This window comes from Tamandua tetradactyla, chromosome 3, assembly GCF_023851605.1.
Source record: "Tamandua tetradactyla isolate mTamTet1 chromosome 3, mTamTet1.pri, whole genome shotgun sequence".
NCBI classification, from domain to species: Eukaryota; Metazoa; Chordata; class Mammalia; order Pilosa; family Myrmecophagidae; genus Tamandua; species Tamandua tetradactyla.
In genome coordinates, this window is record NC_135329.1 from 97,747,696 (window position 1) to 97,763,211 (window position 15,516).

The following is a 15,516-nucleotide window of genomic DNA, read 5'->3' on the forward strand; positions in this document are numbered from 1 at the left end:
GAAATCTCTGTTATATCACTAGCTGGATACAAGCTTGAAGAGCAGCCAGATCAGGGGCTAAATCCCAGAATCAAAATATTAAAATGTACACTGCCACAAAAGGCTTCAAACAAAGAAATGAAATGATGGCCCATCCAAAGGAACAAGTTAAAATTCTGAAAACATCAGTGATGAAGATCAGACTTTGAACATACCAGAGAAAGACTTTTAAAATAATGACCTCAATATACTCAAGGAAGAAAAGGGAAACATAGAAAAAGAATGAAAGAATATCAGGAAAATGATGAATCAATAATAGAGGAATCTCAATAAAGAGAAATTTTTAAAAATCATACAAACAGAAATATTGTTTTTAAAGACCACAATAACTGAAATGAAAAATTACCTACAAGGTTTCACAGGAGATTGGAGCTGTCAGAAGAAAGAATTGGTGAACTTGAAGACAAAACAATTGAAATGATTCATGCTGAAGAGCAGAAAAATAAAAAAAGAACAGAAAAGAAGTGAATGTAGCCTAAGGGCTTGTGGGACAGCATCTGTTTTAGTTTGTAAAAGCTGCCAGAATGCAATATACCAGAAATGGAATGGCTTTTAAAAAAGATAATTTATTAACTTACAAGTTTAAAGTTCTAAGGCTGTGAAAATGTCCAATTAAGGCTCTCCAAAGAAAGGGCTGATGAAGTTGGGGTTTTTTTCCCAGCAGGGAGGGCACATGGTGATATCTGCTGGCTTTCTCTCCTCATTTCATAGAACTTCCTCAGGGGCATTTTCTTTCCATATCTCCAAGTGTCTCTGACTGTGTAGGCTGTTGGTATTGAGCTCTTTTCAAAATGGTTCCCTCTTTAAGAACTTCAGTAAGTAGCCCCACCTTGAATGGGTGGAGACACATCTCCTTGGAAACCATCTAACCAAAAGTTACCACCCACTGTTGGGTCAATCATGTCTCCATGGAAACAATAAAAAAGATCCCACCTGGCAATATTGAATGAGAATTAAAGGGCGTGGCTTTTCTGGGGTACACAACAGTTTAAACCAGCCACCATCCAAAGTCACATATGCACTGTAGGAGTCCCAGAAGGATAAAAAAGAGTGAAAGGGGTAGGAGAAATATTCAAAGAAATAACGGCAGAAACTTCCCACATTTAATGAAAGGCATAAATATACGTATCCAAGAAGTCCAACAAACCCCAAATGATATAAACTTGAAAAGAACCATGCCCAAACATACAGTAATCAAACTGTCTACTGTCAAGGACAGGGAAAGACTTCTGAAAGCTGCAAGAGAAAGGCAATGTTTTATGTATAAGTGAGCCCCAATAAGATTAAGTGCTTATTTCTATTCAGAAACTGTGAGGCACGAAAGCAGTGGGGCAAAATATTTAAATAACTAGAAGAAAACACTTACTGACCAAGCGTTTTATACCCATTGAGACTGTTAAAAAAGAGGGACTATTAAGACATTCCCAGATAAACAAAAGCTGAGGGACTTTGTCACCACTAGACTTGCCCTACAGGCAATGCTAAAGGGAGTTTTTCAGACTGAAAAGAAAGGAGATTAGAGAGTGGATCAAAGCAGCATAAAGAAAGATCTCTGGTAAAGGTAAACAAATGGGTAATTGTAAATGTAAGTACTACTATTTATTTTTTGTATATAACCCTGCTTTTAACTTCTTACATGTTCTAAAATGCAAATGTATGAAAAAGTAATGATAAAAAATAAGTCTGTGCTCTGACTCTTCTCTTCTTCAGGAAGATCACCCTTCTCCATAGTCATTCTTATTCTTTTGCAATGCTACCGTTCCCTGTTCATACTTTATGTGCCATATTTGCCCTCTGGGCTGGTAATTCTTCGTTCCAATCTCCAGACCAATTTTCTTCCCTCCCTGCCCTGTGGCATGCCCCAGGAGGCTGTTCTCTATGCACTTCATTACTTAGTCTCCTTTACCCTCTAAATTCCAGGAAGATTCAGCCTATAGAAGATCCCAGTAAGAAATCAGAAAGCAAGAACAGAGAGATCAGGGTATTTATTTCTCAAACCCTATCCTGCACTCTCCCTGTCTTATCTTACTTTTGGAAGTTACTATGTTCTTTTATTGATGTGGCTTTAAACTCTCTTAATTTAAACCTTTTGAGTGGGCCATCAGTTAGCTGACACGCATGTTATACTGAAACAATCTATTCTTTCATTCAATGAACGTTGCTTATTAAATGGTAGGCACTGTGCTAGATTTTGGTGATAAAACATTCAGTAAAACCAGCCATGGTGCCTGCTATCAATTATAATCACATTCTGTCAAGGGAGAACAGGCTTAAGTCAGATAATTCAACAAACAAGTAGACAGTAACAAGTTAAGACTAATGGTACAAAAGGAGAGTTTCATGATTCTATGACAGCAGTGACAAAGGTAACTACTCAGAAGAGGATGGGGAGGGAAAGACCTCCCCAGAGAAGTGAAACTAAATTGTGAACTCAGAGCCCTGTGGGAGCTCACTGTTTGGCTGGTAGCTGCCCAGGTGGTACTTGGCCTCAGCTGGAAAGCTGAGACAATCCTGAAGGCACCACAGTTGGGGGCTATTGGCTAGCTCTGCCCCTTGTGGCAGAAGCTCTCTCAAGAGGAGATTTGGGCTTGGGGATGGAAGGGCTTCTGTGGAAGCCCTGTGATAATGTTAATTGAGTGCAGTCAACAGGAAGACAGGTACTTTAGACTGAGGGGCAAGTGTATTTTGCAGATCAGCAGCATCGACATAATTTGGGAGCTTCCTAGAAAGGCAGAACCTCAGGTCTCACCCCATCTACTGAATCAAATCTGTTTTAGTAAAATCCTCAGGTAATTCATAGATGTATTAATGGTTGCAAAGTGTGGATGAACAGGATATTTTGCTGCACTCCTGAAGACATGCAAACTCTTTCTTGGAGTGATACCAATCCACCCTCAGGGAACTTCCTCCTCTCAATCCTTCTCTACAACCCTGTGGTACTACATGAGCCCTCTTTGACCACAATTATTTGGCCAGGAGTGAACTTTTGACCTAAGCTGGGATAATCAAATTCACTAATTGCAGAATTTGGAAATGTGGATGAGAGCTTTTAGTTTATTGTGTACTTTGCAACCTTGAATTGAGGTTTATTACCTTGGGAGTTATGGGGTGGCCCTATTCTATCATGTACGCAGAGAAACAGAGAAAGCGGTCTATAGAGAGGAAGTGAATCATGCACATGTCACCTTAACTCACTTTTTCTCATTTTTTAATTATTATTTATAACCAAGATAATGTAAGACAGATGGTAAATAATTTTGGAGTAATGCAATATTTTAGCAAAGGTATTAGGAAACCCTGGCAGGTCTTTTTGGTTAAGTTTATGCAGCATTTTTATGCTGTAACTGCTGAGTCACTTCAGTTTCTGGGTTTGTCAGCATTTCACATACAAAACAAAACCAACTAACCTACCTACCTCCTTCCCACCCTCCCACCTTCCCTCCCTCCCTCCCTTTTTTTTTTATTATTCAGATTATAAACAGGCCACTATTTATTGTTGACCAGTCAAAGCCCTAAAATACAAGTTTCTAAAGAGAAATTTAATTGCCAAGCAGATTATTTTTAGACAGGGAAAATAATATAAAAGAGCACTTTACACTGACACACATCTGACATTTGCACAGCGTTCCCACAGTCATCATTGCCTTTTTTCCCATTTTTTTTCATTTGTTGCCTTTTGTGCCTAAGATACTGCATTGTTGGTCTGTTAGGCAATCTCACTTGGAGAGCACTGGTAAATTTGAACTCCTTGTTTCACTTTCTCCTAGAATCCATGATAACCAACACCTTGCACCTTCATTTGCATCTGTCATTATGTGCTTCAGCTTCCAACTTAAATTTTAAACTATTGATAGATGGTGTGTTTTATGAGAAACTGTATTTGTTCATAGGCCAATCTCATCAGATGGGCTACTGTGAGGAAGATTCCCAACTACTTTTATGTGAATTATTGCTGTTATTAAAATTCAATTTGGTAACTAAATTGAATTTTGGTTGCTAAAATAAGTCTTCAATTTTAGGGACTGTGCTTTATTTGAGTCCTTCAGTTCCCTCTTTTAAAGTACATTTTTTTACAGTTTTGATATGAGATTCATGTTATTTGGTCACACTCTGTGTGAAAGTAGCAAAATAATACAATTGAGATGAGTTTCCCTCTGTTCTCTTTGTAAGACTTTCTGTTCATGAGGCTTCTTCAGTTGATTAGTAGAGAACTTCAGCATTCTTTCTCACATGAGATTCTCATACTTTCCTTCAGTTGCAGTGGTGAGAATTCTGCTCCCCACATTTTTAAAGGGCGTGCTTGTCAGGTGAACAGACCCTTCTTCCCCAACTTGAAGTTCTGTTCATCTTATGGATGCCCATGCCCTCTTTATTACTTTGACAGGAAGACAGCCATTTGGGAAGTGAGCAGTTCTATATTCTAGAGCATCCACAGACATTATGCCAAAGGCTCCACAGAGCTTATCTCTGATTTAAAAAAAATATTTCTGTATTATGAATGTGACTAAAAAGGCATTTGGTTTCCTTTAACCTTATACACTCAATTTGGGGTTATTCCCCTTGGACACTGCATTTTTAGATCTAAGCCACCATTTCATGTTGATCTTTTGTTATGCAAACATACTTCCTCCTTTGTATATCCATTGTCTTTACCTTCAGTGCTCATTGGAGAGTTACCTGAACACATGCATTAATTTTTGATTACCTATTTGAAATCATTCCTTAGTTGAATTACACAAGGATCCATTCAAATAGCCACTTTCTGGGATATTTTTTGCTCCATTCAAGGAGAACAGGTTACAAGTATTCACATTATCATCATCTGTGGTAGTTAGATTCAGTTGTCAATTTGGCCAGGTGAAGGCGCCTAGTTATGTTGCTGTGGATGTGAGCCAATGATACGTAAACCTCATTTGTTGCTCATTACACCTGCGGTCAGCTAGGAGGCATGCCTGCTGCAATGAATGATGTTTGATTTAATTGGCTGGTGCTTAAATAAGAGAGCTCAATGTAGCACAGCCCAAGCAGCTCAGCATACCTCATCTCTGAACTCAAAGCTCAGCCCAGGCCTTTGGAGATGCAGAAAGAAATCATCCTGGGGTAAGCTGTTGGAACCCAGAGGCCTGGAGAGAAGGCCAGCAGAGACCATTCTGTGTTTTCCCACGTGAGAAAGAACCTCAGTGGAAAGTTAGCTGCCTTTCCTCTGAAGAACTAATGAAATAAATCCCCTTTTATTAAAAGCCAATTCATCTCTGGTGTGTTGCATTCTGGCAGTTAGCAAACTAGAACGTCATCCCAATGTACCATTTATAGAAGGCTCTGCTGTTCCTGTAATCAGTCCATTATTAGATGTATCTCTGGTATCACTATCTCACCTCTTTTTCTTTTACCATTGAGATAAGGCTCAGAAGTTTGCATAGGTTAACTGTCAGGGCCAGGACTTGACCTAGTCCTTCTTTACATGCTTACCCCCCATCACCCCACTCATAGTGGGTTCATTAAGTACTAATTCTTCTCAAACTATTCATCTCATTTTTCTAATCAAGAAAGCACTCCATCATGTGCCTCCCTAGTTATAGGCCAGTCAAATGACAGTTTTCAGACCTCTTAACGGAGAGAATCCTGTGATGAAGTTGAGAAAAATATTTCCCTTTTGATTCAGAATAGGACCAAGGGCCACACCTTTACTTCCAAAGTCATTTTCCTTACAAGACTCTGACTTTCATAATTCTGTGTTTTCTTATTCATACTCTACTAACCCCAAGTATCTTTTTTTTCATATAATTTATCCATTTTGGTGTGCCCACGTCAGCTGTCCAGGTTTTCACCAGGTTGTCTCCCTTGTATGGTAGCCCCTGAAATCACTGTAAAGAAAGTCTTCTGGGACTAAGTAGAATTTCCTTTTACCAATTCCTTATTTACATGCCTGCTCCCCAGTTCCTATCCAACCACTAAAACATACTCATAATTTTCTGTAGGAGTAATGGGGATGCTGCACATTTACTTAGTTGCTGGAAGTTGGCATTTCATTTCTCTAGCAACTGTGTTAGGTTTAAAAACCCTCCAAGAGAATAAAGGTCAATTTGTGGGTAATCAACTAGTAAACAATTCTACTTTCTAAACTTATGTATCTGCACTGTAAAACGAGGTTGTTGGACAAGATGCCTTTCAACTTTCTGGTCATTATGTACTTTAATTTTCTGTCTCCTTTGATGATAAATAAAAAAATGCCTTATAATGTCTCTTGTATAATTTTGATGAACTATTTTTATTGAGGTATAACTTACATGCAATAAAATTTACCCTCTTTTAAGTGTGGATTTGATGTGTTTGATAAATATGTACAGTTATATAACCTACATCATAATTAAAATATACAACTTTTTCATTATCTTCAGAATATCCCCTGTATCCTTTCAGTCAATTTCTTCTCCACAACAGTAGCTTTAGGCAACTACTGATCTATTTTCTTTATCTAGAGTTTTGCCTTTTCTAGAATGCCATAAAACAAAAGCATACAACATGTAGTATTCTGTACCTAGCTTCTTTCACTTAGCACAATGCTTTTGATATTTATCCACTTTATTGCATGTATCACCCACCAGTTTATTCCTTTGTAGTGCTGAGTATTATTCCATTATATAAATATACCACAATTGGTTCATCCATCCAGAAGTTGATGAACATTTGTGTTGTTTCCATTTTTTTGATATTATGAATGTTATTTTAGATGAACATTTATGTACAGGTCTTTATGTAGACATGTTTTCATTTTTCTTGGGTAAAAACCTGGGAGTAAGAATTTTGGGTTGTATGGTATGTATATATTTAACTTTATAAGAAATTGCCCAAATTGTCTTCCAAAGCAGTTCTATTTTACATCTCCACTGATAATATATGTGTTACAATTTCTCCACATTATTGCCAACACTTGGTATTTTTCAGGTTTTTAAATTTTAGGAATTCTAGTGGTTGTGTAGTGGTATCTTGCTGTGGTTTTAATGTGCATTTTCCTAATGACTAATCATATTGGCTGTATTTTCATGTGCTTATTTGCCCTTCATGTTTTTTTTTTTTAGGTAAAGTATCACTTCAAATATTTTCCCATTTTTTAAACAGTTCGGTTGTTTTCCTTATTATTGAATTGGAAGAATTCTTTAATGTCTGAATATAGTCCTTTTTTAGATTTGTGCATTGCAAATATTTTCTGCTAGTCATGGCTGTATTTTCATTTTCTTAACAGTCTTTGTTGAAGAGAAGAAGTTTACAATTTTGATAAATTTCAGTTTACCTCTTTTTTTTTTTAATTTATAAATTTTGCTCTTTTGTCCTAAGGAATTTTTATGTAATACAAGGTCACAAAGATTTTTCTCCTGTGATTTTTCTCTTGATTTTTATATTTTTCTATTAAATTTAGGTTTATGTTATAAGTCAAGTTAACTTTTGCATGTCATATGAGATACTTATTGAAAATCTTTTGTTTGTTAATCTTGCTTTGTTTTTTGGATGTCCAGTTGCCCAGTATTATTTATTCAAAAGACTATTCTTTCCCCATTGGATTACCTTAGAATTTTTGTCAAAATCAGTTAACCTTGTAAACATAAGTATGTATCTGGGCTCTCTATTCTATTCTGTTGATCTTTGTGTCTATCCTTATGTTGACACCAAACTGCCTTGATTATTATTTTTTATTTTTAACTTTTTTATTGTATAAGATATATACAAAGCAAAGAAATAAAAAAGCAATAGTTTTCAAAGCACTCTTCAACAAGTAGTTACAGAACAGATCCCACGTTTGTCATGGGCTACCACATGATCCTATCAGATTTTCCTTCTAGCTGCTCCAGAATATAGGAGGCTAGAGGGCTTAAATATTATTTTATCATCACAATTGACTTTTTTCCTCCTTTTTTTCTGGGAAATAACATGTATACAAAAAAGCTACAAATTTCAAAGCACAGCACCAAAATTAGTTGTAGAGTGTATTTCAGAGTTTGACATGGGTTACAATTCCACAATTTTAGGTTTTTACTTCTTGCTACTCTAAAATACTGGAGATTAAAAGAGATATCAATTTAATGATTCAGCATTCATATTCATTTGTTAAATTCTATCTCCTCTATATAACTCTACCATCACCTTTGATCTTTCTGTCCCTCCCTTAGGAGTGTTTGGGCTATGGCAATTCTAACTTTTTCATATTGGAAGTGTCTACCACTAATATTGGATAAGGAGATGGAACTATCTGATGTTCTAGAGAGGCTGGGCTAGGTTTCAAGACTTATCTGGACCTCCATCTGGAGGTTGTAGGTTTCTGGAAAGTTACTCTAGTGCATCTGCCTTGATTATTTTGACATCATAAGAAGTGTTGAAAATGGGTAGTGTGAGTGCTAACTTTATTCTTATTTTTCAAAATTGTTTTGCTCTGTTTTGCACTGTTATCATAGAAGCAACTGATACAAATGGAAAGATTAAAATACCAGACATTGTGCTGACCATACTGCATGCCTTTCTTCACTTAGCCCTCACAAGTGTCAACTTGCCAGGGCTTCTGTGATGAATACTACAGGACAGGTTGACTTAAACAACAATTATCTCATGGTTTTGGAGGCTGTTTCTACAGGCTGCCCTTTTCCCTAGAGTCTGTAGCATTCAGTGTTGTTCTGTTGCATTCTTTGAGGTTCCTTGACTTGCATTTAAGCCTCAGTCACATGGCCTAATCTGCCTCATTCTCTGTTGTCTTCTAACTCTGCTTCTACTTCTGAGTCCAATTTCCTTTGCTTATAAGAAATTCAGCCATATTAGATTAAGGTCCTCCCTTATTCAGTTTGGCCACACTTGATGAATAACAACTTCTTCAAAGGTCCCATTTACAAATGGGTTCATATCCACAGGAACTGGGCTTGGGATTGAAAATATCTTTTGTGGGAGACACAATTCAACCCCCAACAAGAACTCTATAAAATATATAGATTTGTTATACCCAGTTTCTAGATGAATAACTTTAAGTTTAGAGAGATTAAGTAAATTGGCCAAGGTCATAATTTGTTAGTAAGTAGTAGATTGAAGATTTTAATCCAAGTATGTTTATCTCAGATATTGAGCACTCATCTCAACTTCTGTCTATATCACTCCTTACTTTTTTATGTTGTTTTTCATCATTTCATTACACTGCCAATGAGGGACAGTATCTTGTCCACTATATGTTAGAAATTAAATAAATATTGTGTCATTCTCCCATAGTATTTAGCAAGGGCCCTGTGCCCAGGAACAAAAACTTTGGATTATATTCATTGAGATGTGGTCATGGCTCTGCTGTTTTAAGGGCAGACATATTTACAGTATTCTCTTACTTCTGGAATCCTTGAAGCTCCAAAGACTGGCTTGCAATGGGAGGCTCTGGAGCAGAGCAGAAAGGGCAGTAATGAAACTCTAATGCTAATAAAGTCCTGGGCTAGGGGCGTTTTTGCCCTGATAGAGTGTGATCTATGTTTTCAGTAGCATCCAATGCCCTTTTCACCAGTCTCTTTACAGCTCATTGGTGGGCAATAAGTCTTGACCAGTATTGGTCTTTGACATAGGTAGTAAAATACAATCTAAAAAGCACCCAATGGAGTATAAAAGTCAGCATCAGGACAGTGCAGATGATTTCAGATGTAATATCTTTCCCATCTTGGATCACCAAATAAAGGATACAGGAGGTAGGCATTTGTTCACCAGGAAAAATGATCAATTGGACAAAAATCACACTGTTTCTTGTATATGAAAGTTTGTAATTAATCCTTTTTTAAAGTTTTGTGTTTTTGTTAGGCAGTTTTGCTCAAAATTAATAAAATTACCCATCTCTGGTTCACAATGTGAATTTATAGATGCTTTTGAAGAAACTCAAGGAGATTGATTGACCCAGATGGTAAATGGTGGAGACCTTGGAATTATAATAATTTAAAAAGACTTGAAGGTATTCAGGGTGTTCAGCCTGAAGTAGAGAAGACTAAGGTAGGAGTATAATATCTCTCTTCAAAATTCATGTCCACCTGGAATCTTCAAAATTCATGCTCACCTGGAATTTCAGAATGTTACCTTATTTGGAAATGGAATCTTTGCAGATGTAATCAGTTAAACTTAGATGAGGTAATACTGAATTAGGGTGAGCTCTAAATCCAATGACTGATGAGCCTCTCAACTCAACCCTTAGAAAGAAGTCTATGAAGTCCCTAATCTCTGAAGTCCCTTATAGGGATATTTTCTCTAACTCTCATCTTAGATGTTGCCTTGGAGTTTAACATACTAAAAGTATCCCATCCAGATATCAGAAACAGGATAGTGGTAGACAACGAATGAGGGAGATTTGCCTACATTGTAAAATGGAGCCAGTCAGACTGACTAAGCAGGGAACTAATCCCAGCTCCACATCCTGGAGTCCCCACTATTTCTGTCCAAGAGGAATGTTTGTTTCTCATTTCCCATTTTCCAAGTGGGAATAGTTATGGTTGTTATCCAACTCCTTTTTCACCAATGTGTACGGAGTATGTTGGGAGCAGATTACTTGTCTTTTATTCTTCAACCTCAAGAGACCATGAGGAGCCTCCTCTTGTCCAGGCAGAGAGGATTACATATCACCCTGATATCTGCACTTTGAACAGTATTCAGAAACTGGGTGGGACTTGGGTTTGTCTCCTCTGGAGAGAAGGCTATATTTCATATATGGGAGGAAGGGAATAAGTAGACACTGCTATTAGCTTACCCAACATTTAAACTCTTATTTCCAACCAAAATCCACCCAGTGTATCCAGTTACACCCTAAAAACTTACCTCTTCAGACTCCCTTGCAGCTGGAGATGGCCCAGTGATCTAATTCTAGCAATTAAGATGGATTGGTTGAGTAGAGATTCCAGGAAAGCTATTATTTCCTGATTTGGCTGTCCCACACATTTCACCTTTTTCCTTTATCCCCAGCTGCTTTCCCGGAACACAAATGCATATGGATTAGAATCTTGTCACTATAGGATGAGAGGCACTCTAAAGGCTGCTCTACAGAAAGAAGGCCCCTGGTTTCCTGGTAGCATCATGGAGCCACTGCACCTGTATGGCTTGCTAACCTCTCGCTGCCTGTCCAGCAAGAAATAGCAACCCCTAATTGGATGTAACCCAAACTGATAGACATTTTGGATTCCCAAAGAAATCCAAATGATACAACGATGATAAAATTTAAATACTGCTTAGCAATGTAACTTATAGGGAATAATGGGACAGTAAAAAACAAAACAAAAAATAAAACATACACCCTTTTACTAATGTTTTTTCCATGATCTTCTGAAATACCCATCAATTACATTTAAAAGAATCTGAATAAGGAGAAGAATCAGATAGACTAATTTTGTTGGATTCCACCAAACCATTGTCTTTTAAATGCAGAATAAAGAAGTGGCCTTGAGGCAGCAGTTCTAAAGGATTCCAAATTGGCTGGCTTTCTCTCATTACCCAGTAGGCAGAGCAGGTCTCTTTTGAGTGAAGAAGCTCGAGAGCTATCCACTTTCCAGAGGAATATAAACCAGAAATCCATAAAAACCATGTAACATATCAGCATAAAGTGAAACAGCACATCCTATATACTTATTATCAGAAATCCAGAGGTGTAAAATTTAGCATCCTTAGGCCTCTATATCCAGATTTCTTCCTAATCTCATTACACCTTATCTAGGGGCACATGAATGATCATTAAATTGTGACAACTGATCTTCTGGCATGGTGTGAACTTTTGCTGTACTACTTTTATTAGAAAATCCCCAAAGGGGTTTTCTATGGGGCAGTCTATAAACTACTGTTTATTTCAAATCTATAAAAATTAACATCCAACATATATGATGGATGGTAGAATAGGCAGCTCTCTGAATGGTACAGACTTTCTTTCTCATGAAATGTGGCTAATATAAAGTGTGGCAGTGCTCTATAAGCCAGTGAAACTGGTTGGGCTTGTTGCTGGGAATTTTTTCTTTTTTCATAGGGTTCTGTAGAAAATAGGCAGCAAGCTGAAGCCACAGATAAAAATAGATGAAGATGGTACGGTTGGCTATCAGTGAATCACTGCTGCTTTATTTGATGGGACGGCTGTACAGTGGCAGATACACTGTCACAACCCAGTTTTATTCTATTAGCTTTTTGGCCTTTTATTGCAGTGTAAATGAAAATAGGGGTACAATTACAGCTTTTTTTCTCAACTTCATTCAATACTTTCAGGAGGTATATCGGATAATCTTCCATGACACCTAAAGTCTATACAAACAAATTTGGCAGTGCTTATAAGATAAAACTCTAGAGGTGAAAATATTATGTCTTACATTCAGGACTGACAATGAAACTTGGAGGTGTGATAAAGACCAGGAGCCAAAAATCTACACAAACTTCCACATGTTATAGCACCAAGAATATTTTAACAGCATATAGTACGTTCTGGCATTAATGACTTATAGAGGGCAATTAATCTAGATTTGTCTGCACATCTATCCCATCTATTAAACAGTGAGAGATAAAGGAAAAGTACTCCATTTACCAATGAAACTTACATAAATGGTGTTAATGAAGCAAAAGTGCTCTGCTTCAAAAGGAGCAACTGAGTACAGCAGGGATAAGAAATAAGGGAGGGACCTCCGACCCCCATCTACTAGACCACCCTGGACTCCCAAAGCAGCTGCAAGGCACTGCAGTGAATACTAGTCTTCTAAGGATCCCAATTTATAAAGAACTGATTTTATCAAAGCATCTCATTTTAGTGAAATAGAGCCTGAAACATATAGATGCTGACATTTACACTGTGCTTCTGACCATTTTATATGCCTATGTGTTTTAGAACCAAAACTAGAATTTTCCTGGCACTCATAAGAATCCCTTCATCATCACCCATGCTTTTTGTAGTCAGTGGAGGGAGAAAGAGAGTCAGGTATTAGAAATGGCTCAATCCAGAAGGGAGAAATAGATATTTCCTAGAACTGGGAGGGGGGCTGGGGTTCTAGGATTTCCAAGGGAAAATGGGATGACTGTATGGTGCAAAGGGGTATGAAAGAGTAGCCTGGACCTCTGGGTGCCCTAATCTGTGGCCAGGAGGTCATCTCTGAGCCAGCCAAAGACATCAGAGCACAGAAAGTGGAAGGTACTGGGGGCAGGATGCCCTAAGTGGCTGAAGGCACAGCAATGATGCCACCTGCCACTGAAACATAAGGGCTAGACCCCTTCCCATCTTAGTTAAATGCCATGGGTATTTATATAAGCCTAGGGGGTGAGGACCCCTGATCAGATAGAAATTGAGTTTTTTCTTCCCTTAAAAAGGGAGGGCTCAATGTTGAACTGATTTAGGGTAAGTTTACACTATTACAATATGAGGACAATAGAAATCTATCAATTGATCATCTGTTAGTCATTTTGATGTGAGCTTTGCCCTTAGGGGTTTGAGACCTTGCATCTCATTATTAGCATCCTCAGGAATGCTCTGCAGGTTCTGCCTTCCTAACTTGCTTTATCCAGTAGATGTTTTGAGAGCTCTTGAGGATAATGTCACATATTATATTCTGCTCTCTCAGGGGGTCTGGTTTGGGTTCTTTTATACCCCAAGCGAAGAGACATTTTGCTTAGAAGGTCACACAGTAAAGACTGTGAGAAGGTAACTTTGTGTCTCCTTGATAGATCACTGTAGAGACAAAATGAATTGGCCTGCAGCATTTCTATTAAACAATGGGAGATAAAGGACATGTACTCCATCTTCTCCAAATATTCAGAAACTCGCAGTGCTCAATGCAAGACAAGTTCTGAGTACAGCAGGGATGACAACAACGCAAAAGTAGAAAAGAAAATATTTAGTGAAAGCCATTTATTTTCTAAGTGATGAAATCATTTGTCTCCATCCAGCATTGGATCTGTTGTTCTTTTGTTTTCCTCTGGGGAAGAAAAGAGAAGCAATAATCCATGGCCAGAGAGGAAAGGGATCCCAGATGCACCACAGATCTTACCTGCTCTGGCAGCTGTGCTGGCCTGCGGGTTTCTCCAGCAGCTCTGGCAAATGAATTACTGGCAGAGTAGGGATACCTCTGTACTTTGTGCCATTTTCTAAAGCTGTAGATTGCCATTGCCTGGAAAGAGAGAAGCAAATATCCCTCATGCTAGCAGAAATTTGCAGTACGTTCACCTATGTTGAGAGGTAATGCCCTTAAAAATTTAACACACATTTTCTCTTATAGTATTATTCTGCTTGTTTATTTCTTGGCAGTAAAAACATTTGAACATATTACATATTATAAATATATGAGAATTACAGAAGTGAGTAATGTGAAATCAGGTTTACCCTCACCCAGTGTGCCAGTTTGAAGGTATTATGTTCCCCAGAGGAGCCATGTGCTTTTTCCTGATCCAATCTCTGGGGGCAGCCACTGTTCTTTTAATCCTGATTCAATGTTGTAGGATGGGTGGAAACCTTTGATTAGATTGTTTCCATGGAGATTGACCCACTCAGTTGTGAATGTGACCTTTTGATTAGGTGGAGACGTGACTTTACTCATTCAAGGTGGGTCTTGATTAGTTTACTGGAGTCCTTTAAAAGGGGAAACATTTTGGAGGAAGCTCAGACACTTGGAGAACAGTTGCTTCAGAGTGAACATAGAGATGTTTGGAGATACAGAAAGAAAATTCCCCCATGGAAGCTGTTTGAAACCAGAAGCCATAGGACCAGCAGAGGCCTGCCATGTGCCTTCCCAGATTGGCCTTTCTTGAGTCAAGGAATTTCTCTGGATGCTTTAGTTTGAACAGTTTAGAACTGTAAAACTTCATAAATCCCCTTTATAAAAGCTGACCCATTTCTAGAATATTGCATTCTGGCAACTTTAGCAAACCATAATAGTTAGCTTTATCAAATCTTATCATATTTGTTCCCAAAAATATGGAATTATTAAAATTTTCCATGTGGGAAATGCTGGGTATCTTCTCAACCATTGGGGTCTCCCAAGAAAATAGGCCAAGCCCTTGATTTTGAGGCTTGTCCTTATGACAATTATTTCTGTAGTGGAGAAGTTAAGACTACCTATAATAAGGCCTAAGAGTTGCTTCCAGGAAACCCCTTTTGTTGCTCAGATGTGGCCTCTCTCTCCCTCTCTAAGCCCAACTCTGCAAGAAAAATCAATACTATCACCCCATGTGGAACATGACATTCACGGGTGAAATTCTCACTGACAACACAACATGTGACATGGCTCCCAGAGATGATGGGATAAATCTTGTCACATTTGTTCCATTTTTTAATGAACATTTTTTTTTACTTCAAATTAGGTTTTAATTCCTGTCTGATGCATTGGCTAGGGCAGAAGAAAATGTTTCTTTTTAAAATAAGTTATCAGTGAGTAGGTGGTTAAGTACCACTAAGGAAGAGTACCTGCTTTAAGGAGCTGGTTATGATTCTATAGCTATCACAGGCAGCTTTACACCTTTCTTCTTAGG